At 40.4% G+C, this 18,842-nt stretch overlaps 1 long non-coding RNA gene across 1 annotated transcript in view; it reads left to right on the forward strand.

Moving 5' to 3' along the window:
- The first annotated feature begins 269 nt into the window (after positions 1-269).
- Positions 270-18,842, forward strand: part of LOC131235547 (uncharacterized) — an 85,075-nt gene continuing 66,502 nt past the window's right edge. The window contains exon 1 of the long non-coding RNA XR_009166203.1: positions 270-358. This is a non-coding gene — a long non-coding RNA (uncharacterized LOC131235547). The remainder of the gene's footprint in view (positions 359-18,842) is intronic.

The raw sequence follows: 18,842 nt of genomic DNA on the forward strand, positions 1-18,842 counted from the left end.
AACTACCCTGGATGAAGGATCAGACCAAAAATCAAGATGTTTTTCAATTCAGGTGGGCACCCGTGAAATTCAAGGTGGGTATCCTCTCTTAGATTGTTCCCTGCGTTGTGGCCCACCTAAATGCTGGACCAGGATAAAGTTTGGGAAACGGAATAATATGAGGTGATATGTCTGATGGAGAGGTTGGATGGCCTGAATACATCAGTAGGACCCATATACGCTCCTAGATAAATAAGCTCACGGGTTGTTCCAAGGAATTAGAGAAGGGCCATTTTGCAGCGTGGATAGAGGGATTCAAAAGTATTTGGAATCAGGAGTCATCTGGCAGCATCCCTCCTTGTTTTGCTCATTGTTAAAGGTTAGGAAGTTGCACCTGAAACATAGGTCGCCTTAGGCATTGTTAAAGGTTAGAAAGTTGCGCCTGTAACATAGGTGGCCTTAGGCTACCGTTGTCTATGGTATACATGACTAGCTGATGATATCTCAAAATAATTTAATTATCAACTGCATTACTAAAATTAATTCAATAATTACAATGTGTTGATTAGTTGCTTAATTTTAATCCTATACTTACAGCCTATTTAAGGCTTAGAATTTCATCATTTTTTTTTTTATAGCAATGTATATATTTCAATATCACAATCATTGTGTCAAACATCACATATTTACTTTGATTTAGGATATGAAAGTTGATTTGGTAATTAAATTCAAATTCTTTAAATGCTGGAGTAACAGGGATCTCACTCACATGTGTAACGCCCTGGAATATGTGACTTTTTTAGGCCTTTTATTCGTATGGTTTTGTGGTTTGACTCGCAGTGTTAGATATTTAATTTGGAGTTACCATTAACTCAAATTTTTTTTAGTTGGATAGATCTTGTAAAATCTTAAAAAATCAGAGAATCCAAGAATTTTTACTATGAGATGCCATCTAATTTGCGACCTATGATTCTAAGTAAGAGATCATGGTGACAGAAAAAAGAAAAAGAAAAAGGATTAGACACTTTCTTTGCTCATACTAATGCACATTATCTACTTTGTGTAAATTATATGTAGAATTACAAAGGACCATGCTATGCATCGGGTATGAAGATCCGATAACTGAATTAAAGGCATACCTGATTGAGAAGCCATTGCTGTAGGAGATAGCCGAGATTTTTCACACCTTACACCTTTAGAGAAGCACTGGGATAAGATTGGAGGCTTTAATCGTATGTACAGTTAGGGACTCAGCCCTGTTTATATGCCTTAGAGGGTTAATTAGTTTGAAACTCATCAAAACACCTCTCCCAAAGGCTCCATACGAATTTGGTAATTGTAGTCCAATTAGAATACTGTATGTGTGACACAGTTGTAGTGCAGCACCCCTTACACGATTTTTAAATGTATCATATCTGAGTGGCGTCCACTGGTATTCCCGATCACATTATTCAACCCTTAGGGCAATCTAGATCGTTGATCAATAAGGCCCGCTTTATGGAATTCTTACATTCTCTCATTTGGGCCACATTAATCAATCTCAATGATTAATCTTTGAAAAACATATTTTAATTTGAATGACTAACTAATATAATTGTTGGATAATACGGGCAATGCTATTACAATATGGTCCATCAAGACCTCTAGTATCGGATCACGGTAGTCATCACAACATTTAATATAAGTGAAGTAAGACTAAACATAGTCACAAATACTACCAATGTTAATGACATAAATTAGGAACTAGGAAGTGTGATATAAGGATTACTGTAACACCCCGACTTTTCAGGACCCGAGTACACGACCCGTTTCCCAAAAACCCGAGTGTTAACCTTAGAGGATGGTCAAATTCAATATATAATATTTTTCTTTTCAATTATCAGAATAAGCAGATGAGCGTAAAATGGACAAATCATAAATAATGAAAAATTTCATTTACGTTTAGAATGTACAAGAAGTTGCCCATAATAACTTATACAAACCATTGTCTCTGAATTTAAACAAGTACAAGATTTACATTATTTAATACATGAAGGATAACAAAAAACATATAAATATAAGTCACAAGATCACGCAACTCCTCCAGGCAAATACAGTTATGCATCCCTGACGATCGCACCCTGCTCCTCATCAAGTCTAACCATGCATATCACTACCTGTATGGTTGTATATTTGATAGATGAGTGGCCAACTTAGTGTAAATTCCCCTCAAGATTACACACTGCCGCATTTGGTAAGAAATAGTATAAAACATCCAGATAACCTAAACAGAGTAAATGCAATATAAAACACCACCGCATTAGGTAAGAAAATTAGGATGATTACTGAATTAGGTAGGCCACAAGATGGGGTACAAGTTGGGAGGGAACGGCCACCCTTGATTTGAATGGAGGACCCACCTTGTTTTGTGTATATTGAATCTAGGCTGTTCTGACCCATTCAACTACCCTGGATGAAGGGTCAGACCAAAAATCAAGATGTTTTTCAATTCAGGTGGGCACCTGTGAAAATCAAGGTGGGTATTCTCTCTTAGATTGTTCCCTGCATTGTGGCCCACCTAAGTGTTGGACCAGGATAAAGTTTGGGAAACAGAATGATATGAGGTGATATGTCTGATTGAGAGCTTGGATGGCCTGAATACATCACTGGGACCCATATATGCTCGTAGATAAATTAGCTCATGGGTCGTTTCAAGGAATTGGAGTAGGGTCATTTTGCAGCGTGGATAGAGGAATTCAAAAGTATTTGGAATCCAGTGGTCATCTGGCGGCATCCCTCCTTGTTATGCTCATTGTTAAAGGTTAGAAAGTTGCACGTGTAACATAGGTCGCCTTAGGCTACCGATATCCATGGTATACATGACTAGCTGATGATATCTCAAAATAATTTAATTATTAACTGCATTACTAAAATTAATTCAATAATTACAATGTGTTGATTAGTTGCTTAATTTTAATCATATACTTATGGCCTATTTGAGGCTTAGAATTTCATCATTTTTTTTATAGCAATGTATATATTTCAATATCACAATCATTGTGTCAAACATCACATATCTACTTTGATTTAGGATATGAAAGTTGATTTGGTAATTAAATTCAAATTCTTTGAATGCTGGAGTTACAGGGATCTCACTCACATGTGACTTTGTTAGGCTTTTATTCGTATGGTTTTGTGGTTTAACTTGCAGTGTCAGATATTTAATTTGGAGTTACCGTTAACTCAAAATTTTTTAGTTGGATAGATCTTGTAAAATCTTAAAAAATCAGAGAATCCAAAATCTTTTTATTGTGAGATGCCATTTGATTTGCCACCTAAGATTTTAAGTAAGGGATCATGGTGACGGGAAAAAAAAGAAGGGTTATACACTTTCTCTGCTCGTACTAATGCACATTATTTACTTTGTGTAAATTGTATGTAGAATTGCAAAGGACCATGCTATGCATCGGGTATGAAGATCCGATAACTAAATTAAAGGCGTACCTGATTGAGAAGCCATAGCCGTAGGAAATAGCCGAGATTTTTCACACCTTACTCCTTTAGAGAAGCACTGGGATAAGATTAGAGGATTCAGTCGTATGTACAATTAAGGACCCAGCCCTGTTTATATAGCTTAGAGGGTTAATTAGTTTGGAACCCATCGAAACACCTCTCCCGAAGGCTCCACACAAATTTGATAATCGTAGTCCAACTATAACATTGTATGTGTGACACAGTTGTAGTGTACCACCCCTTACACGATTTTTAAATGTATCATATCTGAGTGGCGTCCACTGGCATTCCCAATCACATTATCCAACCCTTAGGGCAATCTAGAATATTGATCAATAAGGCCCGCTTTATGAAATTCTTGCATTCTCTCATTTGGGCCACATTAATCAATCTCAATGATTAATCTTTGAAAAACATGTTTTAATTTGAATAATTAACCAATATAATTGTTGGATAATACGGGCAATGTTATTACAATCTGGTCCATCAAGACCTTTAGTATCGGATCACGATTGTCATCACAACATTTAATATAAGCGAAGAAAGACTAAGCATAGTCACAAATACTACCAATCTTAATGACATAAATCAAGAACTAGAAAGTGTGATATAAGGATTACACACGTAGTGTGATTATATGTGTCTATTCTTAAGAGGTCCTGGAGCTTTTAAAAGTATCCAACGAGACATGTCTTTAGTTCTGCTTACTCAAAACAAATTGCGCATATATAGAGAGAAACAGAAATTAACTTTATATCAGAATTATTAAAACTTTATTAATGAGATCTCTTCAATGCATATGAAAATAAAATACTCTCAACTCCTAACTGAATACATCTGTGGGATCAATGATTCTCATGAATGTTACATGCTCTTAAAATGACGTAATAGGAAGCCATTTAGTGAGCAGATCCGCAATCATCTGCTTAGTGCCGATGAATTCTGCATACACTAGATGATCTGAACTCTTTCGTTCACAATAAGATACTTGATGTTGATATACCTCGACCCTCATAAATGCTTATTGTTACTAGAGAATGAAATCGTAGCTGAATTATCGCAAAAGATTCTTAATAGTTTTATAATATGTTTTAGTACCCGCAAACCTAAGAAAAATATTGTAACCACAATGCATGATTAGATGCCTCGTGACAAGCAATGAACTCAGTTTCCATGGTGGATAAGGTTATGGTTGACTATTTCACGTTTTTCCAAGACATAATCCCACCAACCATCATAAAGATGTAGCCTGAGGTGGACTTCTTTATATTAACGCAGCCAGCATATCTACGTTTGAGTATCCAACCAACTCTAAGTGATAAGATCTTTTGTATGTGAGTTTGAAGTCATTTTTTCTTTACAGGTAGAACAACACCTTCTTTACAATTATCTAATGTTGCATCCCTGAATTAGATAGATATCTACTCAACATTCAAACTACAAAAAAAAATATCCGGTTGCGTGCAGACTTGAGCATACATGATGCTCCCTATTATTGACGCGTAGAAAAAATTCTTCATTCGATTATTTCCAAATCATTCTTAGGACACTAGAACTAGCCGAATTTATCACTCTTTACAATGAGTGATTGTCTAGGAGCATAATTTTGCATGTCATACCTTTTAAGTACCCTATCAATATAGGCTCTTTATGACAAGTTAAGAAGTCCGCATAATCTGCCACGACGTATCTTAATGCCGATAACATAAGAGGCGTCACCAAGGTCCTTCATCTCAAACATTTGAGATAGGAATTTCTTGGTATCACTCAACATCCTGATGTCACTGCTAACTAACAAAATGTCATCAACATACAAAACCAATATATATGGCAAACCTAATCCCACTGATTTTAACGTAGATGCATTCATCTACAGTATTTTCTACAAAACCATATGAGAAAATCACTTCATGAAACTTCAGATAACACTATCGTGATGCATATTTTAACCCACAAATAGATTTCTTTAGTTTACAAACCATAAGTTTTGAGCCATCAGTTACAAAACCTTTAGATTACAACATATATATACGTTTTTGTTTAGATCTTCATTAAGAAACGTAGTCTTTACATCCATTTGATATAACTCCAAATCCATATGAGCCACAAGAGCCATTATGATCCTGAATGAGTCTTTCTTAGATACTAATGAGAATGTCTACTTAAAATTAATGCCTTCATGTTGGTTAAAACCCTTGACAATAAGCCTGACTTTATATCTTTCTACATCACCTTTAGAGTCCCGTTTGGTTTTGAACACCCATTTACAACTAATCGACTTTATTTCTTAGGGTAGCTCAATAAGATCTCATACCTTGTTATTCTTCATGTATTTCAACTCATCCTTCATGGCATCAATCCAATAAGAAGGGTTGGCACTTTATTTGGTCTGTGTAAAGAATTCAGGATCCTTTTCCACCCCCATGTTAAACTCGTGCTCATGCAAATATATAATATAATCATGTCGATTAACAAGCCTCCTCTCTCTTTCAGATATTCTCAATTGTTCATCCTTTTGAGTATGATTTTGATTTTCTTCATCAGTATAAGAGATTTATCGTGGTGATCTGCAGTGATTACAAGCTCAACTGTAGAATTCATACCAACGAGGTCTGGAATGACCGCAATGGAAATCGCAGTCATTTATTCCTCAAATATAAAATCACTAATGTTTGTACTCCCACTATTTTCAGTATCCTCAATGAATCTGGCATTCTCAGTCTCAATAATCCTGATAGAGTGGGAAGGACAGTAGAACCGATAATATTTTGACTTTTCTAGGTATCCTATAAATAAACAACTTATGATTCTGGGATCAATTTTCTTTCATGCGGGTTATAAACTTTAGCCTCAATAGGACATCTCAAAACATGTAGATATCAGATACTTGGTTTTCTCCCATTCCACAACTCAAAAGAAGTTTTACTTACTACTTTGTTGGGGATCATGTTAAGGATATGAATTGCAGTTTTGATTGCATCACCCCACAAAGATTTTGACAATGTCAAATTGCTTAATATTATGCACCATATTTGTAAGGGTGTGATTGCATCTTTCAGCCACACCATTATGTACTAAGGTCATAGGCATGTTGTACTAGGCGACAATGCCACAATCTTATAGTTATCTTGCGAAGGGTCTTAGATTGCGGCATGATTCGTCATATCTGTCATAGTATTCACCACCATTGTCAGACCTGACAACCTTAATCTTCTTATCGAGTTGATTTTTAACTTCAGCCTTATGGATTTTAAAAATATCTGGGGCATTTAATTTTTCATTGATAAGATAAATACACCCAAAACGAAAGTAGTCATCCATAAAAGTGATAAAATATTTATCCCCATTCCAAGATGCTATAGGGAATGAACCACAAATGTTTGTGTGTATTACCTCAAAGCGTCTTATACTCTTTGTTGTACCCTTCTTTTTTAGTTATGGCCTGTTTGCCCCTAGTACAATCAACACACATTTTATAGTTAGAGAAGTCTAGAGAATGAAGAATCCATTCTCGCACCAGCCTATCCAATCTCTCACGAGAGATATGACATAATTACTTATGCCACAACATGGAGAAATTTCACTCTAGTCTTCGCTTAGATCCTAGTTTATTTACATGCCGGGTATTTACATTATAGATGTGTGAGGCATTCAAGTCTAGTTGGTATAGGTTATTCACCATAGAGCTAGTACCAACTTTAATTAAATCGAAGTAAATACTCAATCTTTTATTCTCGAATTGAAAAGAATAACTTAATTTATCCAAATGAGAAATAGATATCAAATTACACTTTATAAAAGGCACACGAAATGTATCTACTAGATTCAATAAATAACTTAACACCCTAACCTAAGCCTGCAAACTCCGACTGCCTCCACGTCAACTTTAACGACATTGCCTACATATACTGAATGTTTTGCATCAGTTAGTGACCTACTTTGTAACAAGTCCTGAAGAGAAATACATATGTGAATAGTTGTTCTCGAATATATCCAACGAGAATTTACCGATACATCAGTTAAATTGGATTCAAAACAGACTATAATAGAATCATAACCCTTCTTTACAAGTCACTGCTTGTACTTTATGCAATCTTTCTTTTGATGGCCCGACTTCTTATAGAACAAGCAATTATTTTTTTAGCCCGCTTATTGCTCAATACATTCCCAAGTTGATTTTTAAGATTTCCAACCGGAGGATCTAAGGATTTCGTATTAGAACTTTGTTTCCTTTTTCTCTTTCCATTATGTCAATGTCAATGTCTATGTCTATGTCCATGTCCTAAGGTTACTAGATTAATATTTTATACCTTGGTTAGTGTCTTGATTCTATCCTCCTCTTGGACACACTGAGAAATTAGTTCGTCCAGCGTCCATTTATCTTTTAGAGTACTATAGTTTACTAAGAACGTACTGTATTGAGGAAGTAAGTTGTTCGCAACCAAGTGAACCAATTGGTCATCTTTAATTTACAGGCTCAAAGAGCGGATCTTAGAAACCACTTCAATCTTCTCTATAATATATTCACAATTGTTTTCTTTTCAATCATAGGACGAACAGGTTAATTTATTCAGTAAGAAACCCGCTTCACCCTTATCTAATTTCTTGAATTGATTTCTCATTTCGATCAAAAAACTTTGGCCTTATCTATATTAGGCATGGCACCCCTCATTATCTCAGAAATCAAGTGCTTTATGGTTTTGAGACACATACTATTAGATCCGTACCATGTCTTATAATGATTAACCTCTGACTCAGTAGCATTTTCTGATGATTTAGAGATTCTAGGTAATCCAATGCAATGTCTAATTGCAAGCAACATAAGACAATTTGTATAGACTCTTTCCATTGAACATAATTTAAGCTAGTTAAGGCAGAAACTTGATGCACTTGAGTTGGAATTGTAACAGATTAAAATACATTCACATTAGCAGATTGTTTATATAAAATAATTTATGAATAAAACTAAATATCAGGCAAAATTTATCAATTCAATTGATTGGAACTTTTAATTGAACTGCCTAGAATGAACATGGCCTAATCCGGCGCCGACAGCCTCCGTAGAACCCCATTCTCGGCTCCCAGCGCCCATTCGCCAGGTTCCGATCCTGAGATGCTACAAGGAGAATTTTCAACATCAGTTTGATTCGTAATAAGCATAGCCAAAGGCATAACCCACAAACAACAACCAAAAACTCCATCACATTTCCACTATGATTAAAAACTTTACAAGTACAATGAGCATAAAGGGAAATACAATGATAATAGACCAAAAGCTCCAAAAAAGATCTGCTACGTGCTCAAGCCTCAGCGTTGCTGCGATTCAACGTCACCTGCACGCAACGGTCGTGCATAAGCTTATAGAAAGCTTAGAGGGTGGTGAAAGTGTATGCTCAAGGTGGTAATGCAGTATCAGAGTAATGCGGAACATGCTTGTCACGCCCCAAACTCGAAAAATGGGCTCACAAAATTCTCGATTGCCGAATCCGGTGCCGACAGCCTCCGTAGCACCCCATTCTCGGCTCCTAGCGCCCATACGCCAGATTCCGATCCTGGGATCCTACAAGGAGAATTTTTAGTATGATTTTTTTGTAATGGAGCATAACCACAAGCATAACCAAGTCACAAAACAACAACACCACATATCCACTATATCAAAAACTTTAAGTACAATGCGTATGAAAGGGAAATACAATATAATGAAAGTAACAGAAACTCCAGAAGCTCAGCTGCACGCTCCAAGCTCAACGCTGCTGCAACCTAACACCACCTGCACGCATCTATCGTGCATAAGCTTATAAAAAGCTTAGAGGGTGGTGAAAGTGTGTGTAAGACGAGTGCCAAGTGTATAATATCAGAGTAATGCGGAAATATGCGGTAAGTCAATGAATGCTATCAGCTATATCAAAGCTATGTGATGCAAGGCATGAATGTTATCGGCCATACCAAGGCCATGCGATGCAAGGCCTATGTAGTCAAATGTCATATGCGAGATGCAAAGCAAGCGTGCTAGTACTCATCATATCAATACAGTTCCTCTCTGGATATCACCGGGGTCTAATACACCTCACACTGACTGTCTCCTCCCTAGTTGCACAGTCAAGCGAGTGAAAAAGACCACACTATCCGCCTGACCAGTAGTCTGCCAATACCTACCCGGCTCGTCGATAGCGGACTCATTTGCGAGCTGGTCAAACTCAGCCTAGCTTATAGCCCCCTCACTCGGGCGGATAAGGTCACACCCCCTTCCAACCGACCACGACACAGTGGGAGATGCGGCCTACTGGTATTCGGCACTCGGGCGCTCGTGTATCCACTCAGTTTAGACGTTGGAGCATCTCCTGGTACCAAAAAGGTTCTGAGACTTTCACCCAAGGACATCCTAAGTGCCCACAGTGCTAGAACCAAGCATTTTCGGTATCCGATACGGCCATCCACGATGTGTCTGTGGAGCCACGGCCCTGATGTCGCTAGGCCGTGCAGTGATCAAGTCACACATATGCGAGATGCATGAGTCACACCGTGTAATCATGCAGCAATCCTGCACGTACCACGCGATCATGTGGGGCACTCCGTCTCATAAGGAGTCCCGTAAATGTCTCAGCCCAACGGCTTATACTATGATCAAACATTCCTCATCTCAAGCATACATATGATGCGTATGGGCATGAATCATGGAAGTGCACTAAGCATGTTATAAAGTAATGAACTATCAACAAGTATGGGCCTATCAATGGGCCTTAAGGAGAGTTACAATGCGGACATTTAACCAACATTGTACTTACAATGTGGACGTCAAACAAACATTGCTCCCAAGGCATGGCCCGCCATAAAATATCATTACACAAACCATAGAGAATCACACATTGCAATGGACCTATATACATCTCATTGGGCCTCGACCCATAGTCCTCAGATACATCAAATGGGCCGCCTCATAAGGGCCTTATATAAATCAAGTGGGCCGCATCAATGGGCCTTATATACATTGCAATGGGCCATGTCCCATGGGCCTTTGAAAACATCACAATGGGCCTTGTAACATGGGCCTTATGCATGCCAAATGGGCCTAATCATATGGGGCCTTATACATACCAAATGGGCTTAATCATATGGGCCTTATGCATACCAAATGGGCCTAATCATATGGGCCCTAGATATATACCAAGGTGAGCCTTAATGGACGGCCATAAGTAAATCAAGATGGGCCCCAAACATATGCCAAGGTGGGGTCCATTTGAACTACAGATCTATCTCTTTTTTTTTGTCTCAAGCCTTAAAAGGGGCTTTCAAAATGATTGGACAGCTTGGATGCAGCACATGCATCATGGTGGGGGTCCACATGAAGGCTTACCATCAGGTATATTAAAAATATAATATATATAATATATATACAATGTAATATATATATATATACACACACACACACACGCACGCACACACACGGAGCAGCTACAGGGGTGGGTCCCACCGTCCAGGGTGGACGGTGCAGATACAACATATAGACCATGGTGGGTGCCACCGTCCAGCATCAGTGGACGGTGCCCATGAAACACATACATCCCTGTGGGCTCCAACCGTCCACTGCCTGTGGACGGTACCAATAAAACACATGCATCATTGTGGGTCCCACGTGGGGCCCAGTATAATGTTTGTTTTCCATCCAACCCGTTGATAAGGTCACAGTGACCTGAATGAAAGGGAAAAACAAATTTAAGCTTGATCCAAAACTTCTGTGGACCCAAGAAAGGTTTCAATGGTAGTGTTCAATTCACACTGTTTCCTATAATGTGGGCCACCTGAGCGTCAGATCGGCCGGATCTTCGGCGGGAGCCCACTTCAAGCAGGGGCCCACCTAATGAAAGGATTGGATGACAAATATACACCATGGTGGGGCCCACGGCTAGGGCTATGGGTCTGCTCTCGTCCGCCCGCCAGCAGCAGGCGCTGCCTGCGTCTCTGACAGCAGCAGCGTCTGCTGCATGTATATTTTATTTTTTTATTTTTGAAAACACGAAATGTCGTGGTTTTTCGTGTATGGGGCCCGTATTAATGGAATCTAACTTTGCCATTGGGTCCCATGGTTTAATACAAGCCAAACAAGCCCAATATTGAATATGTTTTGATGAATAAAAACAGCAGTTGATTTTTCAACGGTAACCATCACAATTTCTCATGCTATGGCCCACCAGATACTCGGATCAGCTTCGTTTTTTTGTCCAACGCCTAAAATAAACTCGAGAATAGAATGGACGGCATGGATTGAACACTTACATCAAGGTGGGGCCTACATGAATGGCACACCCAATAAGCTTTGGAAAAGCTATTATTTGTGTTTTCAATTAACGTCTAGGGACGTCCCTGGATGTCTAGACATAACACCTGCATTGGGGTGGGCCCTGATTAGGCGGGCCATCACATGGTGGGGTGGTGTGGATCACATACACATGCAAGATGGGCCTCACTCACAAATGGATTGGGTCCAAACCATGCTTCATGGTAGGGTCCATTCGGGTGGGCCATATGGCCATTCCATCATACATAAAATACATACATAACAAGAGAGGGAGAGAGAGAGAAAGAGAGTGGGACACGTGTGATGGAGGGACCCCGGCACTATGGGCCCTCCGTTTCAAGCATCCAATCGTACATCAAGTGGGTCCCATTGCATGTGGGCCTATTAAATTGAAAATCAACGGTGGAGATCCTTTCTCCACCAAAATAGACGGTCTAGATGACCCTATGCATGCAAAGAAGATAAACATCATGATGGGGTCCATGGAGAATGGCCCCATCATGGAATGATCATGAGCATCAAGGTGGGCCATCGGCCACACCTAGTGGTCCAAAGTGAGATCCATGCCATTGATTCGGTAGGCCTCACTTTGTCCATCATAAAACATGAAAAATCTAGTCTAATAAGCACCCACCAGTCGATCTTCTCAGTCCGTTGGAATGTCGGTCTCCTTGAGCTTCACTTTAACGGTGGAAGATGGGAAATGAAAGGCTAGGATGGAGGGTTTGGGATGGGAAAGTGGGCCACCAAAATCACATTTCTCTCACATGGAGAAGCTTGGACGTGAGCTCACTTGTTGCTTGGAATTGAGTTGAGAAATGAGAGAGAGAGAGAGAGGGAGATGGGATGTAAAGAGAGAGAGTGATGGATGTGAGTGATGGGTGAGGTGATGTGTACTTGACTAGCATGGGTGTGTAAGAGAGAGGGTGAGAAAGGGTTGACTTTGGAGAGAGAAAGCATGGGTTGCTTTGTACTTGACATGAGGTGATGGATGGGATTGATTGATGGGATTGATTTGACATATTGTAGAGATTCTCTTGGGATTGCAAATGAGCGGCGTTTCGTCGAAATAAACGCTGGCTCACATCTTCCTGCCAGGGTATCAGATCGGAACGAGATACGCGGCGTTGGAACCGCGACGACGGTGCTGTCGCAATGGTACAAGTCTCGAATTAAGCTAACTCAAATCTACAACATACGACTTAGGGTCGATCGCAACGTCGATTATACGTCACAGGTTGCCGAAATTCGACAGGAAGGATCGCAGGACTTGATGGAACAGTACGAACTAGGATATGGGTCTTACAATGCTGATGAATGCCAAGAATACCATTAGCCGTAGCAAGGCCATGCGGTGCAAAGGATGATGATGTCGGCCCTACTAAGGCCATGCAATGCGAAATGCAACTCAAGCATACAAATCCTGATCTAAGTCCACATCAATACAGCTCAAAAATCTGGGATATCACCGGGGTCTAGTACACTTCAAGCCAGATTGCTGCCCCATCGCGCGTAATAAGGTGAGTGAAAAAGACCTCACTATCCGCCTGCCAAAATTGGGCTCGGCTTGTCAATAGCGGACCCATTCCTCGAGCTGTTCAGACTCAGCCTAGCATTGCCCCCTACTCTCTGGCGGGTAAGGCCGCACCCCCTTCCAACCAACCACGACACAGTGGAAAGCACAACCGTCTGGTAATCGGCACTCAGCGCTCATGCACCCCCTCGGTCTAGACGTTGGAGCAACCTCTTGGTACCATAAGGGTTTAGGGACTTTCACCCAGTGATATCTATCGCACCCCATGTAGAACAGTATTTTCGGTATCTAATCCTGCCAACCACGATACGTGTGTGGAGGCTATGGCCCTGATGTCGCTAGGGCGTACAGTAACCATATCACACAATACGAATGCATAAATCACACTATCCAATCATGCAGCAATCCTGCGCGTATCGTGCGCTCATGTAGGGCAACACCCCCTGTATGGGAGCCCCTAAACAATCTGCCCAAAGGTATATGCTATGATCAGTCATTTCTCATATCAAGCATGCGTATGATGCATATGATCATGAATCATAGAACTAAATATGTTATATAGGATGGATGATATTCATAACGAAGATAGGCCTAGACGGCCTACACATCACAAGCATGGGCCCTAGGGGAAGTCATAATGCGGACATTTAACCAACACTATACTTGCAATGGGGACATCAAACCGCCATTGCTCCCAAGGTATAGCCCGTCATAAACATCATTACATAAATCATTTTGGGATTGCACATTGCAATGGACCTTAGGTATATCCCATTGGGCCTTCAATACATCAAATGGGCCGTATCATATGGGCCTCATATTCATCAAGTGAGCCACATCAATGGGCCGCACCAATGGGCCTTATGTACATTGCAATGGGCCATAACCCGTGGGCTTTAGAATGCATCAAATGGGCCTAACCTTATGGACCTTATGTGTATCAAATGGGCCACACCAATGGGGCCCCAAATGCACATCAAATGGGCCTCAGCCCATAGGCCCCAATACATCTTAATGGGCCTTAAAACCATAGGCCCCTAATACCTCAAATGGGCCTCGACCCATGGGCCTTACATACATATCAAAGTGGGCCTCAACCATCGATAAGTTATATATAATATAATATATATAATATATATATATATATACAATACATACAATATTATATAATATTATATATATGTACATATATATATATATATATACACACACACGCACACACCCACACACGCACGCTTCACACACGCACGCAATCCACGGGCCCACGAATTACAAACATCACAGTGGGCTCCACCGTCCAGGCAGACGGTGGAAATGGAACACATACATCCTTGTGGGCTCCATGTGGGGCCCACCATAATGTTTTCTTTCCATCCAACCCGTTGGTAAGGTCAAGTAGATCTAGATGGAGGGTGGGAACAAATTTCACCCTGATCCAAAACTTCTGTGGCCCCCAAAAGGGATTTCAAAGGTAGAGGTTCAATCCCACTGTTTCCTACGGTGTGGGCCACCTGAGTCTTGGATCAGGCTGATTTTTGGGGTGGACCCACGTCAGGTAGTGGCCCACCCTATGAACGGATTAGATGATAGATAAACATCAAGGTGGGGCCCACGGCTACAGCCGTGCTTAGCTTTCCGGTCGCCTGTCCGCTGGACGCTGTGCGCAGGCAGCGCCTGCTGCCGTCTGACACAGCAGCAATAGCTGCTGTGTTTGTATTTTTTTATTTCAATTATGCTGTGGTTTTTGCAGGTGGGGTCCACATCTAAACAATCTACTCCGTCCAACGGCCTTCCATGGCTCCAGACACGCGAAACAAGCCCAATATTGGGCCTGTTTCAGTGTATAGAAACAACAGGGAATAATTCAATGGTAAACCCGTTGTTTGTCATGCCATGGCCCGCCTGAAAGTCTGATTGGTCCCATCTTTCGGCTCAACGCCTAAAACAAGCTTGGGAAAGGAATGGACAGCATGGATTTAATACATACATCAAGGTGGGACCCATATGTGTGGGCCACCCATATCCTTTGAAATAAGATGATATTTGTGATTTCCAACAAACGTCCAGCGTCCAGGGACGCTGGATGGTCTGGCCATGCAAGTGGGCCTGCTCAAGTGGGCCACCAATGATGGGTAGTGTGGGTACTACACACATGAAGTGGGTCCCACATAGGTGACTTAGACAAAATGCAAACTTCATAGTGGGGTCCATTCAAGTGGGCCACACAACCTCATTATCATCACAAAACTAAAATAAAATAAAAAGGAGAGAGATAGAGAGTGAGACCCGCGTGATGGAGGGACCCCGGCACTATGGGCCCTCCCTTGCACTAAATCATACATCAAGTGGGTCTCATTACATGTGGGCCCATTAAATTAAAATCCAACGGTGGAGATCCCTTCTCCACTAAATTAGACGGTCTAGATGATCCTAAATATGCAAGAAAATAAACATCATGATGGGGTCCATGGAGAATGGTCCCATCATGGAATGATCATGATGATCCAAGTGGGCCATTGGCCACATCTTAGGGTCGAAAGTGAGATCCAAACCATTGATCGGTTGGCCTCACTTGGCCCATCTTAAAAACATCAAAAACTACCCTATCAAGGCACCCACTGCTTGATATTCTTGCTCCCTTGGCTTCCTTAGCTCCTTGTGCTTCTCTTTGATGGAGGAAGATGAGAAATGGATGGTTGAGATGGGAGATCTAGGGATGGAAAGGTGGGCCACACATGTAGCTTGGGAGATATGGGGAGAGGCTCATACGTATGAAATTTTCTTTTGCTTGGGAAAGTTTGAAAATGAGAGAGAGACTTGTAAGGGAGAGAGAGAGAGAGGGAGTGATGGGTGATGGAGTGATGGATGGGAGAGAGGGATGGGAGTGTAAGAGGTTTTTTGACTTTTTGGGCAAAAGTTGTAAGAAAAGCATAGGTTTGTAAGATCTTTTTGACTTTTAGGGCTTGCTTGGGAATGGGTGAAAGGTGATGTGTACTTGACATGATGAGATTGATGGGTTGATTGATTGATGTGACACCTTGTAGAGATTCCCTCAGAATTCGCACGCGCGGCGTTTTCCTCGCACCGAACGCTGGCCCACATCTCCCAACCAGGGTATCGCCTCGGCGCGCGAGTCGCGGCATCGGAACCGCGGCGACGACGCGGTCGCTAAGGTACAAGTCCTGGGTTGAGTCGACTCGGGTTGACGGCATGAGAATCAGGGTCGCGCGCAAATACTGATTAAGGGTCGAAGGTTGCCGAAATTCGACCGGGAAGACCGCGAAAGCCTATGAAATGGTACGGTCTAGGATACGGGGCTTACACTTGAGTTGGAATTGTAACAAATTAAAAATATATTCATATTAGCAGATTGTTTATATAAAATAATTTATGAATAAAACTAAATATCAGGTAAAATTTATCAATTCAATTGATTGGAACTTTTAATTGAACTGCCTAAAATGAACATGGGGCCAACCATTCAATCCTAGCGAGAATCGGTCACACCATCATCACTCCTCTTGTGGGAAGCAGTCATAACATACAAGTGATTCTCCTGAATATGAAACTAAGCGATGCCGATTATGCAAATCTAAAACACTCAACACCTACGAGTAAGATAAGCCTTTCAGCTTTACATTACTAACACCATTTACTCCACCCCGTTCACGCCCTTGCTAAATAGTGATCATTTGTATTTTTATCATTGTTTGAATTGGACATAAACGCAACTGCATGCAATACATTAATTGAATCCTAATATTACAAGTCTAGATTTGTAAAAAATCTTCACTGATTGAGGTCACTATGGTGGCTAGTATAACTAAATCTAATCACATGAATTTAGACAAAGGATTGCAATTTTAATCATGCCCTTAACGGATTACCAATTAAATAGTCCGATTTGGCCCAAAAGGTGGTTGGTATTGATTGTTGGAAAAAAATGAGAAACAAATGGTTATGTATCACTTTCCTTATTCTAATAATCCATGCCAATTGCTTTAGATGTGTAATGAGCCCAAACGGGTCCTAATCAGAACTAATATCTATATGATTTGCACATCAGTAATGAGCGTTCCAATTCCAGGTGTGAACTTCACAAGATAGGTGGTATAGATAGAACGTTTTAGTCTGATACAAATGGACTGACGTACACTCCCATCAGAGGCTCCAGCAAGAGACTTTAGTTGGTTTTGTATAGGCTAACCAACAACCACTGTCTTAGTCCAAAGACTTATGTTCACTCTAGCCGAAGGCTCCCACAAAGACTGACATATAAATATTCGTGCCCAGTGGCCTACACAATGACTTGATTTATTACACAAGAGTCAAGGTCCTAAACAAGAACTTAGTCAATTTTAGGTTATAAACTCTTACCCTCAATCCTACACAAGGAATGAGAGTTTACTGACTCTTACACTTAATAACTTGTTGAATTGAGCCCCTTTCATAGCGTCATTTCAGGTTGCTTGATTGATGCTCTACCGTGCTTTAATTAGCTCATTTTTGCTCTCTCCGATCATGATGTTGATGCTTTGTAAAGGCTACTGTTCCAAGATCAAACACCTTACATGTAGTGATCTTTTGACGTGATCAAGGTAATGGGAGGTTAGTTGAATTTCCTACAACTAATGAAAAGTTATATTTTCCAGGGAATTTATCTAAAAATGGGTCTTCTAGAGGATTTAGATAATGGTATACCTATAGAGGTTGAGTCTCATCTCTAGAAAATTGAAGACTTCAAGTACATCTTTAAGGTAGAGGTTAGAATCCACATTAGAGTGTTAATCTCAAGGAAGATGACTTAAAACTCTTTGCTTTAGATGCTTGGGATGAGGGATATGAACATAGATTTACCTAAGCTTCTATTGCACTAAAAACCCATATTAATGCCCAAGAACCGAATGCCCTTTATAAGAAGTTCGAGTTCCGACAGTCAAAAAATGGGCAGACAACAGTTCTGTCAATGCTATCAAAAGGTCTTCGATGCCATCGAAGGATACTTCGATACCATCAAGAAAATTAAATATATGATATATTTCTTACTAGACATATTTAAATTACATTTGAATGACATCGAGTGGTCTTCGATGCCATCGAAGGAGACTTTGATGCCATCGAGAAAATCAGATGAAACGTGAATTTCTAGCTAGACATATCTGACTTCCCTTCAATGTCATCAAGGGGATCTTTGATGCCATGGTATGCTCGATGGGATTAAGCACCACTTGAAGTCTACTGTTTTGGGTGTATGTTTTCACAACATCTTTGCACCTCTTCTAGCTTTACTTATCATATTCTAATTAGGTTCCTAAGGCTAATGGATAATCAACAAGGTTTACCTATTAAAACAATATCATCTAAAGGTTCAAAGGTTGTTTTGGGTCAAGGGTTAGGCTCACCAAGGCATCTCATTTACATGTTCTTTGCTCCTTGATGCTCTTGTATTCTTCTGTGTTCAGTATTCAGCTTCCAAAGGCTTAACCAACTACATGACACAAAGACTCACGTGATTGACAAACAAGATGCACAAATCAGTGC

The sequence above is a fragment of the Magnolia sinica genome, chromosome 19 (assembly GCF_029962835.1).
Source record: "Magnolia sinica isolate HGM2019 chromosome 19, MsV1, whole genome shotgun sequence".
Lineage (NCBI taxonomy): Eukaryota > Viridiplantae > Streptophyta > Magnoliopsida > Magnoliales > Magnoliaceae > Magnolia > Magnolia sinica.